The 11,364-nt window shown below is 38.4% G+C and overlaps 1 pseudogene; it reads right to left on the bottom strand.

The window, feature by feature from the left end:
- Positions 1 to 9,539: 9,539 nt before the first annotated feature.
- LOC135229407 (olfactory receptor 4A5-like) lies at positions 9,540 to 10,983 on the bottom strand (annotated as a pseudogene).
- Between the last annotated feature and the right edge of the window lie 381 nt (positions 10,984 to 11,364).

Below are 11,364 nucleotides of genomic sequence, written 5' to 3'. Positions count from 1 at the left end.
TAGAATAAAGCTTTAATATAAAAATAAAAGAAGATTTACTTAATACTCACTTTCATATTAGTAAACGGGATTATTTTCTACATTCTAGGAATGGTAGAATCTTTTTTTTTTATTAACTTTTATTGAGCTTCAAGTGAATGTTTACAAATCAAGTCAGTCTGTCACATATAAGTTTATATACATCTTACTCCGTACTCCCACTTGCTCTCCCCCTAATGAGTCAGCCCTTCCAGTCTCTCCTTTCGTGACAATTTTGCCAGCTTCCAACTCTCTCTATCCTCCCATCCCCCCTCCAGACAGGAGATGCCAACACAGTCTCAAGTGTCCATAATTAGCTCACTCTTCATCAGCATCTCTCTCCTACCCACTGTCCAGTCCCTTTCATGTCTGATGAGTTGTCTTCGGGGATGGTTCCTGTCCTGTGCCAACAGAAGGTCTGGGGACCATGGCCGCCGGGATTCCTCTAGTCTCAGTCAGACCATTAAGTATGGTCTTTTTATGAGAATTTGGGGTCTGCATCCCACTGATCTCCTGCTCCTTCACGGGTTCTCTATTGTGCTCCCTGTCAGGGCAGTCATCGATTGTGGCCGGGCACCAACTAGTTCTTCTGGTCTCAGGATGATGTAGGTCTCTGGTTCATGTGGCCCTTTCTGTCTCTTGGGCTCTTAGTTGTCGTGTGACCTTGGTGTTCTTCATTCTCCTTTGTTCCAGGTGGGTTGAGACCAATTGATGCATCTCAGATGGCCGCTTATTAGCATTTAAGACCCCCGATGCCACATTTCAAAATGGGATGCAGAATGTTTTCATAATAGAATTATTTTGCCAATTGACTTAAAAGTCCCCTTAAACCATGGTTCCCAAACCCCCGCCCTTGCTCCGCTCACCTTTGAAGCATTCATTTTATCCCGGAAACTTCTTTGCTTTTGGTCCAGTCCAATTGAGCTGACCTTCCATGTATTGAGTGTTGTCCTTCCCTTTACCTAAAGCAGTTCTTATCTACTAATTAATCAGTAAAAAACCCTCTCCCTCCCTCCCTCCCTCTCTCCCCCCTGTCGTAACCACAAAAGTATGTGTTCTTCTCAGTTTATACTATTTCTCAAGATGTTATAATAGTGGTCTTATACAATATTTGTCCTTTTGCCTCTGACTTTGCTCAGCATAATGCCTTCCAGGATCCCCCATGTTAGGAAATGTTTCACAGATTAGTCACTGTTCTTTATCGATGCGTAGTATTCCATTGTGTGAATATACCACAATTTATTTACCAATTCATCCGTTGATGGACACCTTGGTTGCTTCCAGCTTTTTGCTATTGTAAACAGAGCTGCAATAAACATGGGTGTGCATATATCTGTTTGTGTGAAGGCTCTTGGTTCTCTAGGGTATATTCCGAGGAGTGGGATTTCTGGGTTGTATGGTACTTCTATTTCTAACTGTTTAAGATAACGCCAGATAGATTTCCAAAGTGGTTGTACCATTTTACATTCCCACCAGCAGTGTATAAGAGTTCCAATCTCTCCGCAGCCTCTCCAACATTTATTATTTTGTGTTTTTTGGATTAATGCCAGCCTTGTTGGAGTGAGATGGAATCTCATCGTAGTTTTAATTTGCATTTCTCTAATGACTAATGATCGAGAGCATTTTCTCATGTATCTGTTAGCTGCCTGAATATCTTCCTTGGTGAAGTGTGTGTTCATATCCTTTGACCACTTCTTGATTGCGTTGTTTGTCTTTTTGTGGTTGAGTTTTGACAGAATCATATAGATTTTAGAGATCAGGCACTGGTCGGAGATGTCATAGCTGAAAATTCTTTCCCAGTCTGTAGGTGGTCTTTTTACTTTTTTGGTGAAGTCTTTAGATGAGCATAGGTGTTTGATTTTTAGGAGCTCCCAGTTATCGGGTTTCTCTTCATCATTTTTGGTAATGTTTTGTATTCTGTTTATGCCTTGTATTAGGGCTCCTAAGGTTGTCCCTATTTTTTCTTCCGTGATCTTTATTATTTTAGTCTTTGATCCACTTGGAGTTAGTTTTTGTGCATGGTGTGAGGTGTGGGTCCAGTTTCATTTTTTTGCAAATGGATATCCAGTTATGCCAGCACCATTTGTTAAAAAGACTATCTTTTCCCCAATTAACTGACACTGGGCCTTTGTCAAATATCAGCTGCTCATATGTGGATGGATTTATATCTGGATTCTCAATTCTGTTCCACTGGTCTATGTGCCTGTTGTTGTACCAATACCAGGCTGTTTTGACTACTGTGGCTGTATAATAGGTTCTGAAATCAGGTAGAGTGAGGCCTCCCACTTTCTTCTTCTTTTTCAGTAATGCTTTACTTATCCGAGGCTTCTTTCCCTTCCATATGAAGTTGGTGATTTGTTTCTCTATCACCTTAAAAAATGACATTGGAATTTGGATCGGAAGTGCATTGTATGTATAGATGGCTTTTGGTAGAATAGACATTTTTACTATGTTAAGTCTTCCTATCCATGAGCAAGGTATGTTTTTCCACTCAAGTATGTCCTTTTGAATTTCTTGTAGTAGAGCTTTGTAGTTTTCTTTGTATAGGTCTTTTACATCCTTGGTAAGATTTATTCCTAAGTATTTTATCTTCTTGGGGGCTACTGTGAATGGTATTGATTTGGTTATTTCCTCTTCGATGTTCTTTTTGTTGATGTAGAGGAATCCAAGTGATTTTTGTATGTTTATTTTATACCCTGAGACTCTGCCAAACTCTTCTATTAGTTTCAGTAGTTTTCTGGAGGATTCCTTAGGGTTTTCTGTGTATAAGATCATGTCATCTGCAAATAGAGATAATTTTACTTCCTCCTTGCTAACCCGGATGCCTTTTATTTCTTTGTCTAGCCTAATTGCCCTGGCTAGGAGTTCTAGCACGATGTTGAATAAGAGCAGTGATAAAGGGCATCCTTGTCTGGTTCCTGTTCTCAAGGGAAATGCTTCCAGGTTCTCTCCATTTAGAGTGATGTTGGCTGTTGGCTTTGCATAGATGCCCTTTATTATGTTGAGGAATTTTCCTTCACCTTCTATTTTGGTGAGAGTTTTTATCATGAATGGGTGTTGGACTTTGTCAAATGCCTTTTCTGCATCAATTGATAAGATCATGTGGTTTTTGTCTTTTGTTTTATCTATCTGGTGGATTACATTAATGGTTTTTCTGATATTAAACCAGCCTTGCATACCTGGTATAAATCCCACGTGATCGTGCTGAATTATTTTTTTGATATGTTGTTGAATTCTATTTGCTAGAATTTTGTTGAGGATTTTTGCATCTATGTTTATGAGGGATATAGGTCTGTAATTTTCTTTTTTTTGTAATGTCTTTACCTGGTTTTGGTGTCAGGGAGATGGTGGCTTCATAGAATGAGTTGGGTAGTATTCTGTCCTTTTCTATGCTTTGAAATACCTTTAGTAGTAGTGGTGTTAACTTTTCTGTGAAAGTTTGGTAGAACTCTGCAGTGAAGCCGTCCGGGCCAGGGCTTTTATTTGTTGGGAGTTTTTTGATTACCTTTTCAATCTCTTTTTTTTGTTATGGGTCTCTTTAGTTGTTCTATTTCTGAATGTGTTAGTTTAGGTAGGTAGTGTTTTTCCAGGAATTCATCCATTTCTTCTAGGTTTGCAAATTTGTTAGACTACAATTTTTCGTAATAATCTGATATGATTCTTTTAATTTCAGTTGGGTCTGTTGTGATGTGGCCCTTCTCGTTTCTTATTCGGGTTGTTTGTTTCCTTTCCTGTATTTCTTTAGTCAGTCTAGCCAATGGTTTATCAACTTTGTTAATTTTTTCAAAGAACCAGCTTTTGGCTTTGTTAATTCTTTCAATTGTTTTTCTGTTCTCTAATTCATTTAGTTCATTTAGTTCAGCTCTAATTTTTATTATTTGTTTTCTTCTGGTACCTGATGGATTCTTTTGTTGCTCACTTTCTATTTGTTCAAGTTGTAGGGACAGTTCTCTGATTTTGGCTCTTTCTTCTTTTTGTATGTTTGCATTTATCGATATAAATTGGCCTCTGAGCACTGCTTTTGCTGTGTCCCAGAGGTTTTGGTAGGAAGTATTTTCATTTTCGTTGCATTCTATGAATTTCCTTATTCCCTCCTTGATGTCTTCTATAACCCAGTCTCTTTTCAGGAGGGTATTGTTCATTTTCCAAGTATTTGATTTCTTTTCCCTAGTTTTTCTGTTATTGATTTCTAGTTTTATTGCCTTGTGGTCTGAGAAGATGCTTTGTAATATTTCGATGTTTTGGATTCTGCAAAGATTTGTTTTGTGACCTAATATGTGGTCTATTCTAGAGAATGTTCCATGTGCGCTAGAGAAAGAAGTATACTTTGCAGCAGTTGGGTGGAGAGTTCTGCGTAAGTCAATGAGGTCAAGTTGGTTGATTGTTGTAATTAGGTGTTCCGTGTCTCTATTGAGCTTCTTACTGGATGTCCTGTCCTTCCCCCAAAGTGGTGTGTTGAAGTCTCCTACTATAATTGTGGAGGTGTCTATCTTACTTTTCAGTTCTGTTAAAATCTGATTTATGTATCTTGCAGCCCAGTCATTGGATGCATACATATTTAATATGGTTTTGTCTTCCTGATCAATTGTCCCTTTTATCATTATATAGTGTCCTTCTTTATCCTTTGTGGTGGATTTAAGTCTAAAGTCTATTTTGTCAGAAATTAATATTGCTACTCCTGCTCTTTTTTGCTTATTATTTGCTTGATATATTTTTTCCATCCTTTGAGTTTTAGTTTGTTTGTGTCTCTAAGTCTAAGGTGTGTCTCTTGTAGGCAGCCTATAGACGAATTGTGTTTCTTTATCCAGTCTGAGACTCTCTGTCTCTTAATTGGTGCATTTAGTCCATTTACGTTCAGCATAATTATAGATAAATAAGTGTTTAGTGTTGTCATTTTGATGCCTTTTTATGTGTGTTGTTGACAATTTCATTTTTCCACATACTTTTTTGTGCTGAGACTTTTTCTTAGTAAATTGTGAGATCCTCATTTACGTAGTGTTTGACTTTATGTTTGTTGAGTCGTTACGTTTTTCTTGGCTTTTATCTTGAGTTATGGAGTTGTTATACCTCTTTGCGGTTACCTTAATATTTACCCCTATTTTTCTAAGCAAAAACCTAACTTGTATTGTTCTATATCGCCTTGTATCACTCTCCATATGGCAGTTCTATGCCACCTGTATTTAGTCCCTCTTTTTGATTATTGTGATCTTTTACATATTGACTTCAATGATTCCCTGTTATGCGCATTTTTTTAAATTAATCTTAATTTGTTTTTGTGATTTCCCTATTTGAGTTGATATCAGGATGTTCTGTTTTGTGACCTTGTGTTGTGCTGGAATCTGATATTATTTGTTTTCTGAAGAAACAGTTTCCTTTAGTATTTCTTGTAGCTTATGTTTGGTTTTTGCAAATTCTCTAAGCTTGTGTTTATCTGTAAATATCTTAATTTCGCCTTCATATTTGAGAGAGAGTTTTGCTGGATATATGATCCTTGGCTGGCTGTTTTTCTCCTTCAGTGCTCTATATATGTCATCCCATTTCCTTCTTGCCTGCATGGTTTCTGCTGAGAAGTCTGAACTTATTTTTATTGATTCTCCCTTGAAGGAGAACTTTCTTTTCTCCCTGGCTGCTTTTAAAATTTTCTCTTTATCTTTGGTTTTGGCAAGTTTGTTGACAATATGTCTTGGTGTTTTTCTTTTTGTATCAATCTTAAATGGGGTTCAATGAGCATCTTGGATAGATATCCTTTCGTCTTTCTTGATGTCAGGCAAGTTTTCTGTCAGCAGATCTACTATTTTCTCTGTGTTTTCTGTCCTCCCTCCCTGTTCTGGGACTCCAATCACACACAAGTTATCCTTCTTGATAGTGTCCCACATGATTCTTAGGGTTTCTTCATTTTTTTTTTAATTCTTTTATCTGATTTTTTTTTCAGCTATGTTGGTGTTAATTCCCTGGTCCTCCAGATGTCCCAGTCTGCATTCTAATTGCTCGAGCCTGCTCCTCTGACTTCCTGTTGCGTTGTCTAATTCTGTAATTTTATTGTTAATCTTTTGGATCTCTACATGCTGTCTCTCTATGGATTCTTGCAACTTATTAATTTTTCCACTATGTTCTTGAATAATCTTTTTGAGTTCTTCAACTGTTTTATCAGTGTGTTCCTTGGCTTTTTCTGCAGTTTGCCTTATTTCGTTTGTGATGTCTTGAAGCATTCTGTAAATTAGTTTTTTATATTCTGTATCTGATAATTCCAGGATTGTATCTTCATTTGGAAAAGATTTTGATTCTTTTGTTTGGGGGGTTGTAGAAGCTGTCATGGTCTGCTTCTTTATGTGGTTTGATATTGACTGCTGTCTCTGAGCCATCACTAGGATATAAAAAGTGGTTTATTCTATAATTGCTCACTGAGTCTTATCTTGTTTTGTTTTCTTTCAATATACGTGGTTGGGTTACTAGATTGTGCTGTCTTGTTTGTTGTAGCCCTTGACTTATTTATGACCTATTACCAGCTGGTTTGGGCTGTTGCCCGATATATATGCCTGAGTCTGTTCACTATTCTTGAGTAGAATCTGATTTTGGGTCATCAAGTGTGTGCTGCACCCTAATACCTATCCACCTCAAGAAGTAGTGGTGATAGTTGTGTGCACCAGATTCTATTAGCAGCTGGGGTTCACCCTCCGGGGGGGGCAGGATGCTGACAGCCTTCCCCCACGTGTCAGTGAGGTGGGTGTGTCTCTATTCCTATAGCACCTTGGTGGGAGGTCACTGCAGCTGTACCTTAGGCCCCCAGTGCAAGTACCTCTACTGATTGGTAGGTGTCACCCTCCTTAGACCCCTAAGGCAAGAGGCTAGGTGGTCTGGGGGGAGCTTCAGCCCTCATTTCTCTGTTGTGGGTCAGTTAGGGCTCTATTGAATAAGCAGAGATATCAGACCTGGTAAACTTGTTTTTCCAGAATATCCGCTAAAAAAAAATGCAGTCAGATCCCTATCAGAACTGCCTTTGCATTATAACTGCCACCTTCTTCCCTGTAAGGATGAAAGCCTGAGATTTGGATCATATATGCTTGGCTGTAGCTGGTTTTGTGTTTTCAGTCCAGTTAGGGATGGATTTTTTGTCCCTGGGTTTTTTGTGTTTCCTTCTCTCAGGCCGGAAGAATGGGTTAGGAAAAGACCAAAAAAAAAGGGGGGGAAGCAAAGCCGCCGCGGATCCGGAGCCGTTCTCCCTCTGGCTCAGGAAATTCCAATGTTAATGAAGCTGCCTGGGAAGGGTGGGTGAGGGTTCAGAGAGATAGGAGAGTAGCACCTCGGAATATAGCGAAAGTTGCTTGTCTTGCTTGGAATGACTATTTCATCTGAGATTGCCAAGGGGCGTGTCGCCTACGTGTGCTGGCTGTGTGGAGATTGCCCCCGGGGGTCTGGCCCACTGAAGCCACGGTCAGATCCTCCGCTACCAGTCCAAAGCCCAGCGTCAAGGTTCCCCTGCTGGGACGCTGCACTCCCGGCTCCAAAATCAGTCGCTGCCTCCCAGGAACTTCTCGTCCCGCCAGCCGCGTCACCTCGCTGCCCCTGCGGACTGGCTGGGCCCCCTCCCGGGGTTAGTTCAGGGGAGTAGGGCTGCCCCCCTTGTTTGCGCCATCACAAGATTTTTGAGTTCAGCTCCCCTGGGCCCGGAAGCCTGGTGCCAATGCTACCTGACTGGGACGCTGGCTCTAGGCTCCGAAAACAGTCACTGCTTCCCCGTATTTGTTCGTTTTCTGCCTCTAAATCTGTGTTTGTTGTTCAGGGTTCGTAGATTGTTATGTATGTGATCGATTCACCTGTTTTTCTGAGTCTTGGTTGCAAGAGGGATCCGAGGTAGCATCTACCTAGTCCGCCATCTTGGCCCCCACCCCAGAATCTTTTTAAGTAATAACCAAAATCCCCAACGGACATATTTCACAATTTCAAAAACTGGTACTGACAAAGTACTGCTGAGCAACAAAGAAATAAGCATAAAAATGTGTATAATACTACCATAAACCAAAATAAAAATAATTATACGTGCATGAATTTAACATTCTAAGATACAATTTTTGTTGTAAATAGATTACAATTTTACTGGTGATGTGTGTGTAGGAGTGAAAGAGATGAGAGAAGAGATCCCAAGGAAAAAAGAAGACCACACACACACAACTATATAATAAATATCATCGATATTAACCAGCCCTGCTATCTCTTAAAATAATCCTAGTAATGATATCCGGTTACTTTTGAAATTTCTGTTGACATTTACTTCAATATCTGATGTCATAATTCTGCTGGACCTCTTATTCACAGTACATGGATTTTCTGTTTCTATGGCTAAAACCTCTGTGTGTGCACTAGATCCCATCCTCTTTGTTACTCTTCCTCCTTTAAGGATACATACATAGTTAAACTATTATTAAAGTATGATTAAAAATTTAGAATTGCGATTACTTCTGAGAAGAGGTGGAAAATGGCATCAGAGAAGTGAACCAGTAAGTTTCAATGATTTTGATAATATTCTAAGTAAGAGGCTACAAGTTTATAAATAATTGCATATGTTGCTGGATATACTTGAAAAATTACACACTAAAATTGAAAAATAAGAGAAGTTGTAAAATCTTTCTTTTTATTAGAAAAGTAAACTCTTGTTAAGCATAGATAATGTTCCATATTACCCTGAGAAAATTCTTTCAGCTTTCTGGATTTGGGATGTTCCAGGATGGGCTGTAGGTGGAGGAAAAACTTATTTTTTTTTTACATAAGATTGAAAAAAACAAAATTTTGTTTTTACCAAAAAAATCATTACTAAGTATCTACGTAAAAAATATTTAAGTTTAATACAACTTTTGGGAAATGCTGCTTGTGTAAAACAACACATTTCTTTCCAAATATTCAATTTCATGGAGATAAAATCAGAAGCTCTGTCTACTCATTTAAGAATCACAAAAAGTGCGTATACTGACTAATGAGGAAAATATAAAATATGTTTATAACTTGGATTGGTGTTATTTTCAAATTCAAACTGAAAGAATACTATCTGTCCTCTAGTCAAGAAAACTAGAATGAGTTTTCCTCATCAACCACATCCTATCTACCAAAATTACACACTGATGGTGTCTCAAACCAAACACAATTTCATGTCTCACTAAAATATGCAGAATTGCAAATGCATAGACATTGCCCAGAGGAACAGAAGTAATCTTAAACACAAAATGCATAATGAGGTTAAAAAAAAGCTCTTGTGTGAAGAGAATAATGAACAGCAAATTTTTTTAAAAGCACACTTTTAACCTCAGAAATTTGTTCTAAGTATTGGCCAAATTGTTTTCTCATTAATTGGAATGATATAAAATTTTCCAAAGAAACTTGTGTTTTCTCTTTCTAAAAGGAAAAAAACAAAGAATTTCTTTGAAGCCCTGTTTCAGTATATACTGAGAAAAATGAAATTACAATGTTAGCTTAGTTTTATTTTTATTTAAAGAGAAAAAATATGTTTGCCTTTTATCCAGCCTCCAGAATGTCTCTACTAGTTTAATTCTAATGTCAAAGAATAATTTATTCTACATTTTGGATGCCTTTTGTCAATAAAGAGAAGTATTCCTAGAGAATCCATTGAATTGACTTAATCATTCATTGTGATCATTCGTTGCCTATTTCTTGCTTTAGAATTAGCAATGTTATTTTCAGTGTGGATGCTCATTCTTACTCTACCTGTGGTTAACTTTCTACCCCAGATTTTTTTTTTCATAGCATTTTTCATCTCAGAATTTCTCAGGGTGTATATCAGAGGATTCAAGATGAGAGTAATAACTGTATAAACCACAGTCATGGATTTGTCAATGGGAAATTTGGAAAGAGGTCTAACGTACATGAAAATACATGGCACACAAGAGAGGACAACCACTGTGATGTGGGAGCTGCAGGTAGACAGGGCTTTGTGCCTCCCTGACTGTGAGTCTTCAGGGAGCTTAGGATGACCCCATAGGAGATTAGTAGAAGGACAAAAATTATCATACAGATGGCTCCACTATTGGCAACAACAGTGAGACCTATAAAATAGGTGTCAGTGCAAGCGAGTTTCCAATAATGGGTACATATCACAGCAGAAGTGATCTATGATGTTGGGGCACAGAAGGGGAGGCTGCACACAAAGAGAAGTTGAACCAAAGAGTGCAAAAAACCTCGAACCCAGGCCACCACCAGTAACAGAATGCACACCTGTCGATTCATGGTGGTCAAGTAATGTAGTGGCTTACAGATGGCCACATAGCGATCATAGGCCATTGCCACCAGAAAAAAGACCTCGGCACCACCAAATAAGTGTTCTATAAAGAGCTGGCCCATGCAAGCCGAGAAGGAAATAGTCTTTTTATCACAGAGTAAGTCTAGAATCATTTTGGGGGAAATGGCAGTGGAATAAACAGCATCCATGAAGGACAGATAGGCAAGGAAGAAGTACATGGGAGGGCCAAGGGATGGGTTGACAATAACAGTCATGACAATGAGCAGGTTGCCCACCATCGTGACAATGTAGACGAGCAAAAACATGACAAATAACACTTTTTGGCCCTCAGGGTCCTGAGTGAGTCCCAGGAGGACAAATTCTGTTACACTGTTACTGTGTCCCATTTATTCTTCTGCAAGACCTGTTTCAGAGATGCGAGCTCAAGAGAACAAGCCTGTAATGAAATCATGAACATCACTATGAATATGTCCATTAGGTCATGGAGCACTTCAGTGTTAATCTTCTACAGTGGCTTATACATAATAAACTTTTAAGAATGTCTACTGAGGTTCTCTTCCAAAGATCCTAATATGTCTTCCCTTAAAAATTCTACTTTTCAGAAGACTGCATTGGGCCTATGAATAACAAGTTCTATCTCTAAATCTTAGTGGACCTTCTGTAGAGAAGATCAGTCAGAGGCCTAACAGACTTTCATTCATTGAATATTCTTTTTTAAAACATGACCGTGCTTGGTACAGACGTTAGCAATGACAAAGAGGGAAAGGGTTTCTGCTTTAAAGAAACTTATTCTCTGGTGGTGAAGATAAACTCTAAATTAATAAATTGAAGTAGAATCAGTACTTAGAGTTGATAATATTTATGATGAGTACCTTTACAGTGTAATCTATATAAAACCAAATAATAGCACCAAAAATAACCCCTCTTCAGGAATATGTCATACATATTATGACATTCCACTATGAGAAGTGTGGGCCTTCCTGCCTCAAAGGTTGTTCAGTCTTTATGAATCTCTCACTAAATCTGAAGAGCCTGGACTTTGAAATGTATCAGATCACTATAAAATTATTTAGCACACTATTCCCTGTAGCAATTATTTG

The sequence above is a fragment of the Loxodonta africana genome, unplaced genomic scaffold (assembly GCF_030014295.1).
Source record: "Loxodonta africana isolate mLoxAfr1 unplaced genomic scaffold, mLoxAfr1.hap2 scaffold_29, whole genome shotgun sequence".
Classification (NCBI taxonomy): Eukaryota; Metazoa; Chordata; class Mammalia; order Proboscidea; family Elephantidae; genus Loxodonta; species Loxodonta africana.
Note: the sequence above shows the minus strand (reverse complement) of the source record. Positions and strands in the feature narration are given on the sequence as shown.